This window comes from Aegilops tauschii, chromosome 7, assembly GCF_002575655.3.
Source record: "Aegilops tauschii subsp. strangulata cultivar AL8/78 chromosome 7, Aet v6.0, whole genome shotgun sequence".
Classification (NCBI taxonomy): Eukaryota; Viridiplantae; Streptophyta; class Magnoliopsida; order Poales; family Poaceae; genus Aegilops; species Aegilops tauschii.
In genome coordinates, this window is record NC_053041.3 from 87,786,077 (window position 1) to 87,798,687 (window position 12,611).

Consider the following 12,611-nt stretch of genomic DNA (forward strand, 5'->3'; position numbering starts at 1 on the left):
TTCTCTACCATCTACATCAAGCAACATGCTCTGCACATTTCTGTTTATATTTTCCCTTCTTCTATGATTAATCCGCTCAATACGACAAATTCTCTTAGCCTCTCTGCCTAACAATCTCCTACTATTATCTAGTGCATCAGATTGCAAATAAGCAGAGGATTTCAGGACGTTGTACATACCTTCAGTAGACACTTCTTCAGATTCTGATTCTGAATCCCCCCCATCAGCACCCAAAAGCGGTTGCTAGACAGGGGAGAATTCAAATCTCCTTCCCAGATAGTCGGGCGGAGCGGCGTGACTGCGGTGTTGGGGGAGGAATCTGGCGAGGTGAGCGCCTCAGAGTAGCCGCTGCCAGCGCCACGCGCACCCTCTATTGGGAAACGTAGCATGCAATTTCAAAAAAATTCCTACGCTCAAGCAAGATCTATCTAGGAGATGCATAACAACGAGAGTGGGAGAGTGTGTCTACGTACCCTCGTAGACCGAAAGCGAAGCGTTTGACAACGCGGTTGATGTAGTCGAACTTCTTCTAGCTCCGACCGATCAAGCACCGAACGTACGGCACCTCCGAGTTCTGCACACGTTCAGCGTGATGACGTCCCTCGCCTTCTGGATCCAGCAAGGTGTCGAGGAAGTTGATGAGTTCCATGAATACGACGGCGTGGTGACGGTGATGATGAAGTTATCCGCGCCGGGCTTCGTCTAAGCACCGCGAGAATATGACCGGGGGTGTAAATGAAGGAAATATGCCCTCGAGGCAATAATAAAGTTATTATTTATTTCCTTATTTCATGATAAATGTTTATTATTCATGCTAGAATTGTATTAACCGGAAACATAATACATGTGTGAATACATAAACAAACAGAGTGTCACTAGTATGCCTCTAACAATAGACATGAGTTGTCATTTGATTAACGAGATCACATCATTAGGAGAATGTAGGAGAATGATGTGATTGACTTGACCCATTCCGTTAGCTTAGCACTTGATCGTTTAGTATGTTGCTATTGCTTTCTTCATGACTTATACATGTTCCTATGACTATGAGATTATACAACTCCCGTTTACCGGAGGAACACTTTGTGTGCTACCAAATGTCACAACGTAACTGGGTGATTATAAAGGTGCTCTACAGGTGTCTCCGAAGGTACTTGTTGAGTTGGCATATTTTGATATTAGGATTTGTCACTCCGATTGTCGGAGAGGTATCTCTGGGCCCTCTCGGTAATGCACATCACTATAAGCCTTGCAAGCAATGTGACTAATGAGTTAGTTGCAGGATGATGCATTACATAACGAGTAAAGAGACTTGCCGGTAACGAGATTGAACTAGGTATTGAGATACCGACGATCGAATCTCGGGCAAGTAACATACCGATGACAAAGGGAACAACGTATGTTGTTATGCAGTTTGACCGATAAAGATCTTCGTAGAATATGTGGGAGCCAATATGAGCATCCAAGTTCCGCTATTGGTTATTGACCGGAGACGTGTCTCGGTCATGTCTACATTGTTCTCGAATCCGTAGGGTCCGCACGCTTAAAGTTTCGGTGACGATTGTATTATGAATTTTTGTGTTTTGATGTACCGAAGGTTGTTCAGAGTCCCGGATGTGATCACGGACATGACGAGGAGTCTCGAAATGGTTGAGATGTAAAGATCGATATATTGGACGACTATGTTCGGACACCGGAATGGTTTCGGGGAGTTTCGGACATATACCGGAGTACCGGGGGGTTACCGGAACCCCCCGGGGAGTTTAATGGGCCAAGATGGGCCTTAGTGGAGAAGAGGAGGGGCAGCTAGGGCTGGCCGCGTGCCCCCTCCCCCTCTAGTTCGAATTGGACAAGGAGGGGGGCGGTGCCCCTTTCCTTCCCCCCTCTCTCCTTCCCTTCCTTTCCCCCTCCTACTCCAACTAGGAAAAGAGGGAGTCCTACTCCCGGTGGGAGTAGGACTCCTCCCTGGCGCGCCCTCCCCTGGCCGGCCGCCTCCTCCCCCTGGTCCTTTATATACGGGGGCAGGGGGCACCTCTAGAGACAACAATCGATCTCTTGATCTCTTAGCCGTGTGCGGTGCCCCCTCCACCATATTCCACCTCGATCATATCTTAGCGGTGCTTAGGCGAAGCCCTGCGTCGGTAGCATCATCATCACCGTCACCACGCCGTCGTGCTGACGGAACTCTCCCGTGAAGCTCTGCTGGATCGGAGTTCGCGGGACGTCATCGAGCTGAACGTGTGCTGAACTCGGAGGTGCCGTAGGTTCGGTACTTGGATCGGTCGGATCATGAAGACGTACGACTACATCAACCGCGTTGTGCTAACGCTTCCGCTTTCGGTCTACGAGGGTACGTGGACAACACTCTCCCCTCTCGTTGCTATGTATCACCATGATCCTGTGTGTGCGTAGGAATTTTTTTGAAATTACTATGTTCCCCAACAGTGGCATCCAAGCCAGGTTTATGCGTAGATGTTATATGCACGAGTAGAACACAAGTGAGTTGTGGGCGATACAAGTCATACTGCTTACCAGCATGTCATACTTTGGTTCAGCGGTATTGTTGGATGAAGCGGCCCGGACCGACATTATGCGTATGCTTACGCGATACTGGTTCTACCAACGTGCTTTGCACACAGGTGGCTGGCGGGTGTCGGTTTCTCCAACTTTAGTTGAACCGAGTGTGGCTATGCTCGGTCCTTGAGAAGATTAAAACAACACCAACTTGACGAACTATCATTGTGGTTTTGATGCGTAGGTAAGAACGGTTCTTGCTCAGCCCGTAGCAGCCACGTAAAACTTGCAACAACAAAGTAGAGGACGTCTAACTTGTTTTTGCAGGGCATGTTGTGATGTGATATGGTCAAGACATGATGCTATATTTTATTGTATGAGATGATCATGTTCTGTAACCGAGTTATCGGCAACTGGCAGGAGCCATATGGTTGTCGCTTTATTGTATGCAATGCAATCGCCCTATAATGCTTTACTTTATCACTAAGCGGTAGCGATAGTCGTAGAAGCAATAGTTTGCGAGACGACAACGATGCTACGATGGAGATCAAGGTGTCGCGCCGGTGACGATGGTGATAATGACGATGCTTCGGAGATGGAGATCACAGGCACAAGATGATGATGGCCATATCATATCACTTATATTGATTGCATGTGATGTTTATCCTTTATGCATCTTATTCTGCTTTGATTGACGGTAGCATTATAAGATGATCTCTCACTAAATTTCAAGATAAAAGTGTTCTCCCTGAGTATGCACCGTTGCCAAAGTTCGTCGTGCCGAGACACCATGTGATGATCGGGTGTGATAAGCTCTACGTTCATCTACAACGGGTGCAAGCCAGTTTTGCACACGCAGAATACTCGGGTTAAACTTGACGAGCCTAGCATATGCAGATATGGCCTCGAAACACTGGAGACAGAAAGGTCGGGCGTGAATCATATAGTAGATATGATCAACATAGTGATGTTCACCATTGAAAACTACTCCATCTCACGTGATGATCGGACATGGTTTAGTTGATTTGGATCACGTGATCACTTAGATGATTAGAGGGATGTCTATCTAAGTGGGAGTTCTTAAGTAATATGATTAATTGAACTTTAATTTATCATGAACTTAGTCCTGATAGTATTTTGCAAATAATGTTATAGATCAATAGCTCGCGTTGTTGCTTCCCTATGTTTTATTATGTTCCTAGAGAAAACTAAGTTGAAAGATGTTAGTAGCAATGATGCGGATTGGATCCGTGATCTGAGGATTATCCTCATTGCTGCATAGAAGAATTATGTCCTTGATGCACCGCTAGGTGACGGACCAATTGCAGGAGCAAATGCAGACGTTATGAACGTTTGGCAAGCTCGATATGATGACTACTTGATAGTTTAGTGCACCATGCTTTACGGCTTAGAATCGGGGCTTCAAAGACGTTTTTGAAACGCCACGGAGCATATGAGATGTTCCAAGAGTTGAAATTAGTATTTCAGACTCATGCCCATGTCGAAAGGTATGAGACCTTTGACAAGTACTTCGCCTACAAGATGGAGGAGAATAGCTCAGCTAGTGAGCATGTGCTCAGAATGTCTGAGTACTACAATCACTTGAATCAAGTGGGAGTTAATCTTCCAGATAAGATAGTGATTGACAGAGTTCTCTAGTCACTATCACCAAGTTACTAGAACTTCGTGATGAACTATAATATGCAAGGGATAACGGAAACGATTCCCAAGCTCTTCGTAATGCTGAAATCGACGAAGGTAGAAATCAAGAAAAGCATCAATTGTTGATGGTTGACAAGACCACTAGTTTCAAAGAAAGGGCAAAGGGAAGAAGGGGAACTTCAAGAAGAACGACAAGCAAGTTGCTGCTCAAGTGAAGAAGCCCAAGTCTGGACCTAAGCCTGAGACTAAAGTGCTTCTACTGCAAAGGGACTGGTCACTGGAAGTAGAACTGCCCCAAGTATTTGGCGGATAAGAAGGATGGCAAAGTGAACAAAAGTATATTTGATATACATGTTATTGATGTGTACTTTACTAGTGTTTATAGCAACCCCTCAGTATTTGATACTAGTTCAGTTGCTAAGATTAGTAACTCGAAACGGGAGTTGCAGAATGAACAGAGACTAGTTAAGGGTGAAGTGACGATGTGTGTTGGAAGTAGTTCCAAGATTGATATGATCATCATCGCACATTCCCTATACTTTCGGGATTAGTGTTGAACCTAAATAAGTTTATTTGGTGTTTGCGTTGAGCATGAATATGATTTGATCATGTTTATTGCAATATGGTTATTCATTTAAGTTAGAGAATAATTGTTGTTCTGTTTACATGAATAAAACCTTCTATGGTCATACACCCAATGAAAATGGTTTGTTGGATCTCGATCGTAGTGATACACATATTTATAATATTGAAGCCAAAAGATGCAAAGTTAATAATCATAGTGCAACTTATTTGTGTCACTGCCGTTTAGGTCATATTGGTGTAAAGCGCATGAAGAAACTCCATGCTGATGGGATTTTGGAATCACTTGATTATGAATCACTTGATGCTTGCAAACCATGCCTTATGGGCAAGATGACTAAGACTCCGTTCTCAAGAACAATGGAGCGAGCAACTGACTTTTTGGAAATAATACATACTGATGTATGCGATCCGATGAGTGTTGAGGCTCGCGGCGGGTATCGTTATTTTCTGACTTTCACAGATGATTTAAGCAGATATGGGTATATCTACTTGATGAAAACATAAGTCTGAAACATTTGAAAAGTTCATATAATTTCAGAGTGAAGTGGAAAATCATCGTAACAAGAAAATAAAGTTTCTATGATCTGATCGTGGAGGAGAATATTTGAGTTACGAGTTTGGTCTTCATTTGAAACAATGCGGAATAGTTTCGCAACTCACGCCACCTGGAACACCACAGTGTAATGGTGTGTCCGAACGTTGTAACCGTACTTTATTAGATATGGTGCGATCTATGATGTCTCTTTCCGATCTACCACTATTGTTTTGGGGTTATGCATTAGAGACAGTTGCATTCACGTTAAAAAGGGCACCATCTAAATCCATTGAGATGACACCGTATGAACTATGGTTTCGCAAGAAACCTAAGCAGTCGTTTCTTAAAGTTTGGGACTGCGATGCTTATGTGAAAAAGTTTCAACATGATAAGCTCGAACCCAAATCGGAGAAGTAAATCTTCATAGGATACCCAAAAAGAAACTATGGGTATACCTTCTATCACAGATCCGAAGGCAAGATCTTTGTTGCTAAGAATGGATCCTTTCTAGAGAAGGAGTTTTCTCTCGAAAGAAGTGAGTGGGAGGAAAGTAGAACTTGATGAGGTAACTGTACCTGTTCCCTTATTGGAAAGTAGTTCATCACAGAAATCTGTTCCTGTGACTTCTACACCAATTAGTGAGGAAGCTAATGATGATGATCATGTAACTTCAGATCAAGTTGCTACCGAACCTCGTAGGTCAACCAAAGTAAGATCCGCACCAGAGTGGTACGGTAATCCTATTCTGGAGGTCATGTTACTTGACCATGACAAACCTACGAACTATGAGGATGCGATGATGAGCCCAGATTCCGCGAAATGGCTTGAGGCCATGAAATCTGAGATGGGATCCATGTATGAGAACAAAGTGTGGACTTTGGTTGACTTGCCCGATGATCGGCAAGCCATAGAAAATAAATGGATCTTCAAAAGAAAGACGGACGCTTATAGTAGTGTTACTATCTACAAAGCTAGACTTGTCGAAAAAGGTTTTTGACAAAATTCAAGGAGTTGACTACGATGAGACCTTCTCACTCGTAGCGATGCTTAATTCTGTCCGAATCATGATTAGCAAATTGCCACATTTTATGAAATCTGGCAAATGGATGTAAAGACTGCATTCCTGAATGGATTTCTGGAAGAAGAGTTGTATATGATGCAACCTGAAGGTTTTATCGATCCAAAGGATGCTAACAAAGTGTGCAAGCTCCAGCGATCCATCTATGGACTGGTGCAAGCATCTCGGAGTTGGAATATACGCTTTGATGAGTTGATCAAAGCATATAGTTTTATACAGACTTGCGGTGAAGCCTGTATTTACAAGAAAGTGAGTGGGAGCACTACAGCATTTCTGATAAATATATGTGAATGACATATTGTTGATCGGAAATAATGTAGAATATTCCTGGAAAGCATAAAGGAGTATTTGAAAGGAGTTTTTCAAATAAAGACCTCGGTGAAGCTGCTTACATATTGAGCATCAAGATCTATAGAGATAGATCAAGACGCTTGATAAGTTTTTTCAATGAGTACATACCTTGACAAGATTTTGAAGTAGTTCAAAAAGGAACAGTCAAAGAAAGAGTTCTTGCCTGTGTTACAAGGTGTGAAATTGAGAAAGACTCAAAGCCTGACCACGGCAGAAGATAGAAAGAGAATGAAAGTCATTCCCTATGCCTCAGCCATAGGTTCTATAAAGTATGCCATGCTGTGTACCAGATCTATTGTATACCCTACACTGAATTTAGCAAGGGAGTACAATAGTGATCTAGGAGTAGATCACTGGACAGTGGTCAAAATTATCCTTAGTGGAATAAGGATATGTTTCTCGATTATGGAGATGACAAAAGGTTCGTCGTAAAGGGTTACGTCGATGCAAGTTTTGACACTGATCTAGATGATTCTAAGTCTCAATCTGGATACATATTGAAAGTGGGAGCTATTAGCTAGAGTAGCTCCGTGCAGAGCATTGTAGACATAGAAATTTGCAAAATACTTAAGGATCTAAATGCGACAGACCCGTTGACTAAATTTATCTCACAAGCAAAACATGATCACACCTTAGTACTCTTTGGGTGTTAATCACATAGCGATGTGAACTAGATTACTGACTCTAGTAAACCCTTTGGGTGTTGGTCACATGTCGATGTGAACTATGGGTGTTAACCACATAAAGATGTGAACTATTGATGTTAAATCACATGGCGATGTGAACTAGATTATTGACTCTAGTGCAAGTGGGAGACTGAAGGAAATATGCCCTAGAGGCAATAATAAAGTTATTATTTATTTCCTTATTTCATGATAAATGTTTATTATTCATGCTAGAATTGTATTAACCGGAAACATAATACATGTGTGAATACATAGACAAACAGAGTGTCACTAGTATGCCTCTACTTGACTAGCTCGTTGATCAAAGATGGTTATGTTTCCTAACCATAGACATGAGTTGTCATTTGATTAACGGGATCACATCATTAGGAGAATGATGTGATTGACTTGACCCATTCCGTTATCTTAGCACTTGATCGTTTAGTATGTTGCTATTGCTTTCTTCATGACTTATACATGTTCCTATGACTATGAGATTATACAACTCCCATTTACCGGAGGAACACTTTGTGTGCTACCAAACGTCACAACGTAACTAGGTGATTATAAAGGTGCTCTACAGGTGTCTCCGAAGGTACTTGTTGAGTTGGCGTATTTCGATATTAGGATTTGTCACTCCGATTGTCGGAGAGGTATCTCTGGGCCCTCTCGGTAATGCACATCACTATAAGCCTTGCAAGCAATGTGACTAATGAGTTATTTGCAGGATGATGCATTACATAACGAGTAAAGAGACTTGCCGGTAACGAGATTGAACTAGGTATTGAGATACCGACGATCGAATCTCGGGCAAGTAACATACCGATGACAAAGGGAACCACGTATGTTGTTATGCGGTTTGACCGATAAAGATCTTCGTAGAATATGTGGGAGCCAATATGAGCATCTAGGTTCCGCTATTGGTTATTGACCGGAGATGTGTCTCGGTCATGTCTACATTGTTCTCGAACCCGTAGGGTCCGCACGCTTAAAGTTTCGGTGACGATTGTATTATGAGTTTTTGTGTTTTGATGTATCGAAGGTTGTTCGGAGTCCCGGATGCGATCACGGACATGACGAGGAGTCTCGAAATGGTCGAGACATAAAGATCGATATATTGGACGACTATGTTCGGACACCGGCATGGTTTCAGGGAGTTTTGGACATATACCGGAGTACCGAGGGTTTACCGGAACCCCCCGGGGAGTTTAATGGGCCAAGATGGGCCTTAGTGGAGAAGAGGAGGGGCGGCTAGGGCTGGCCGCGCGCCCCCTCCCCCTCTAGTCCGAATTGGACAAGGAGGGGGGGCGGCGCCCCCTTTCCTTCCCCCTCTCTCCTTCCCTTCCTTTCCCCCTCCTACTCCAACTAGGAAAAGAGGGAGTCCTACTCCCGGTGGGAGTAGGACTCCTCCCTGGCGCGCCCTCCCCTGGCCGGCCGCCTCCTCCCCCTGGTCCTTTATATACGGGGGCAGGGGGCACCTCTAGAGACAACAATTGATCTCTTGATCTCTTAGCCGCGTGCGGTGCCCCCCTCCACCATATTCCACCTCGATCATATCGTAGCGGTGCTTAGGCGAAGCCCTGCGTCAGTAGCATCATCGTCACCGTCACCACGCCGTCGTGCTGACGGAACTCTCCCATGAAGCTCTGCTGGATCGGAGTTCGCGGGACGTCATCGAGCTGAACGTGTGCTGAACTCGGAGGTGCCGTACGTTCGGTACTTGGATCGGTCGGAACATGAAGACGTACGACAACATCAACCGCGTTGTGCTAACGCTTCCGCTTTCGGTCTACGAGGGTACGTGGACAACACTCTCCCCTCTCGTTGCTATACATCACCATGATCATGTGTGTGCGTACGATTTTTTTTTAAATTACTACGTTCCCCAACAGTAAACTGTGGTGGGGGGCACCGCACACGGCTAACATTTGATGTTGTGTGTGCTAGGCGCCCCCTGAAGGAAATATGCCCTAGAGGCAATAATAAATTTGTTATTTATATTTCCTTATATCATGATAAATGTTTATTATTCATGCTAGAATTGTATTAACCGGAAGCTTAGTACATGTGTGAATACATAGACAAACAAAGTGTCACTAGTATGCCTCTACTTGACTAGCTCGTTGAATCAAAGATGGTTATGTTTCCTAACCATAGACATGAGTTGTCATTTGATTAACGGGATCACATCATTAGAGAATGATGTGATTGACTTGACCCATTCCGTTATCTTAGCACTTGATCGTTTAGTATGTTGCTATTGCTTTCTTCATGACTTATACATGTTCCTATGACTATGAGATTATGCAATTCCCGAATACCGGAGGAACACTTTGTGTGCTACCAAACGTCACAACGTAACTGGGTGATTATAAAGGTGCTCTACAGGTGTCTCCGATGGTACTTGTTGAGTTGGCATAGATCGAGATTAGGATTTGTCACTCCGATTGTCGGAGAGGTATCTCTGGGCCCTCTCGCTAATGCACATCACTATAAGCCTTGCAAGCAATGTGACTAATGAGTTAGTTGCGGGATGATGCATTACGGAACAAGTAAAGAGACTTACCGGTAACGAGATTGAACTAGGTATTGAGATACCGACGATCGAATCTCGGGCAAGTAACATACCGATGACAAAGGGAACAACGTATGTTGTTATGCGGTTTGACCGATAAAGATCTTCATAGAATATGTCGGAGCCAATATGAACATCCAGGTTCCACTATTGGTTATTGACCGGAGACGTGTCTCGGTCATGTCTACATAGTTCTCGAACCCGTAGGGTCCGCACGCTTAACGTTCGGTGACGATCGATATTATGAGTTTATGTGTTTTGATGTACCGAAGATAGTTCAGAGTCCCGGATGTGATCACGGACATGACGAGGAGTCTCGAAATGGTCGAGACATAAAGATTGATATATTGGATGACTATATTCGGACACCGGATGAGTTCCGGGGGTCACCGGATAATTATCGGAGTGTCGGGGGTTATCGGAACCCCCGGGGGAACTATTGGGCCTACATGGGCCATAGGGAAGAGGGGAGGCAGCCCAGAAGGGGCGGCCGCGCCCCCTCCCTATAGGAGGTCTGAATTGGACTCGGGAGGGGGGCGCGCCCCCCTTTCCTTCTCCTCTCCCTCTCCTTCCTTCCCCCTTCCTCCTCCTAGTTGGACTAGGAAAGGGGGAGTCCTACTCCTACTAGGAGGAGGACTCCTCCCCCTCCTTGGCGCGCCCCAAGGGCCGGCCGGCCTCCCCCCTTGCTCCTTAATATACGGGGGCAGGGGGGCACCCTAGAACACACAAGTTGATCATTGATCTCTTAGCCGTGTGCGGTGCCCCTCTCCACCATAATCCACCTCGGTCATATCGTCGTAGTGCTTAGGCGAAGCCCTGCGCCGGTAGCTTCATCATCACCGTCATCACGCCGTCGTGTTGACGAAGCTCTCCCTCAACACTCTGCTGGATCGTGAGTTCGTGGGACGTCACCGAGCCGAACGTGTGCAGATCGCGGAGGTGCCGTACTTTCGGTGCTAGGATCGGTCGATCGTGAAGACGTACGACTACATCAACCGCATTGTCATAACGCTTCCGCTTACGGTCTATGAGGGTACATGGACAACACTCTTCCCTCTTGTTGCTATGCATCACCATGATCTTGCGTGTGCGTAGGAACGTTTTTGAAATTACTGCGTTCCCCAACACCCCCTCCTCATATATATAGGTGGGAGGGAGAGGGGAGAGGCCAAGGGGCGCCCCAAGTGGGGCCGAATCCCACTTGGGCTCCTGCCCTGGTTCGCCCCCTTCCTTGTATAGGCGCCAGGGGAAGGAAGGGGGAGGTTGCGCCCCCCCCCCCCCCCTTTCCTTTCTCCCTTGAGGAGGGGAAGGAAGGAGGGACTTGCCCTCCCCCCTTTACTTTCCCTAGGGCTGGCCAGCCTGGTGGAGGGGTGCACTAGCCCCTTGTGGGCTGGTCTGTCCCTCCATTGGCCCATTAAGCCCATATCTTTGCCGGCGGTGCCCGGAACCCCTTCCGGTGACCCTATATGTACCCGGTACCCTCCGGAACACTTCCGGTGTCCGAATACCATCGTCCTATATATCAATCTTTACCTCTCGACCATTCCGAGACTCCTCGTCATGTTTGTGATCTCACCCGGGACTCCAAACAACATTCGGTCACCAAATCACATAACTCGTATAATACTATATTGTCATCGAACGTTAAGCGTGCGGACCCTTCGGGTTCGAGAACTATGTAGACATGACCGAGACACCTCTCCGGTTAATAACCAATAGCAGAACCTGGATGCCCATATTGGCTCCTACATATTCTACGCATATCTTTATCGGTAGAACCGTTATGACAACATACGTAATTCCCTTTGTCCATCGGTATGTTACATGCCCGAGATTCGATTGTCAGTATCTTCATACCTAGTTCAATCTCGTTACCGGCAAGTCTCTTTACTCGTTCCGTAATACATCATCTTGCAAATAACTCATTAGTCACTTTGCTTGCAAGGCTTCTTACGATGTGTATTACCGAGAGGGCCCAGAGATACCTCTCTGATACTTGGAGTGAAAAATCCTAATCTCGATCTATGCCAACTCAACAAACATCTTTGGAGATACCTGTAGAGCATCTTTATATCACCCAGTTATGTTGTGACGTTTAATAGCACACAAGGCATTCCTCCGGTATCCGGGAGTTGCATAATCTCATAGTCGAAGGAATATGTATTTGACATGAAGAAAGCAATAGCTATAAAACTGAACGATCAATATGCTATGCTAACGGATGGGTCTTGTCCATCACATCATTCTCCTAATGATGTGATCCCGTTCATCAAATGACAACACATGTCTATGGTTAGAAAACTTAACCATCTTTGATTAAACGAGCTAGTCTAGTAGAGGCTTACTAGGGACACGATGTTTTGTCTATGTATCCACACATGTATCAAGTTTCTGGTTAATACAATTCTAGCATTAATAATAAACATTTATCATGATATAAGGAAATATAAAATATCAACTTTATTATTGCCTCTAGGGCACATTTCCTTCACCCTCACCCGAGCAGACCCTCCGTTGTTGTCGCCCCTGTCGATCTCGATTGGGGCCAGCCTTGACCCTGGAGCAGGCAGCGCCATGACCACCTCGCTCGGACGCAGTGCCGTTGGATTTATCGCCGGAGCCAGATTCACAGTGGCGAAGGAGAGG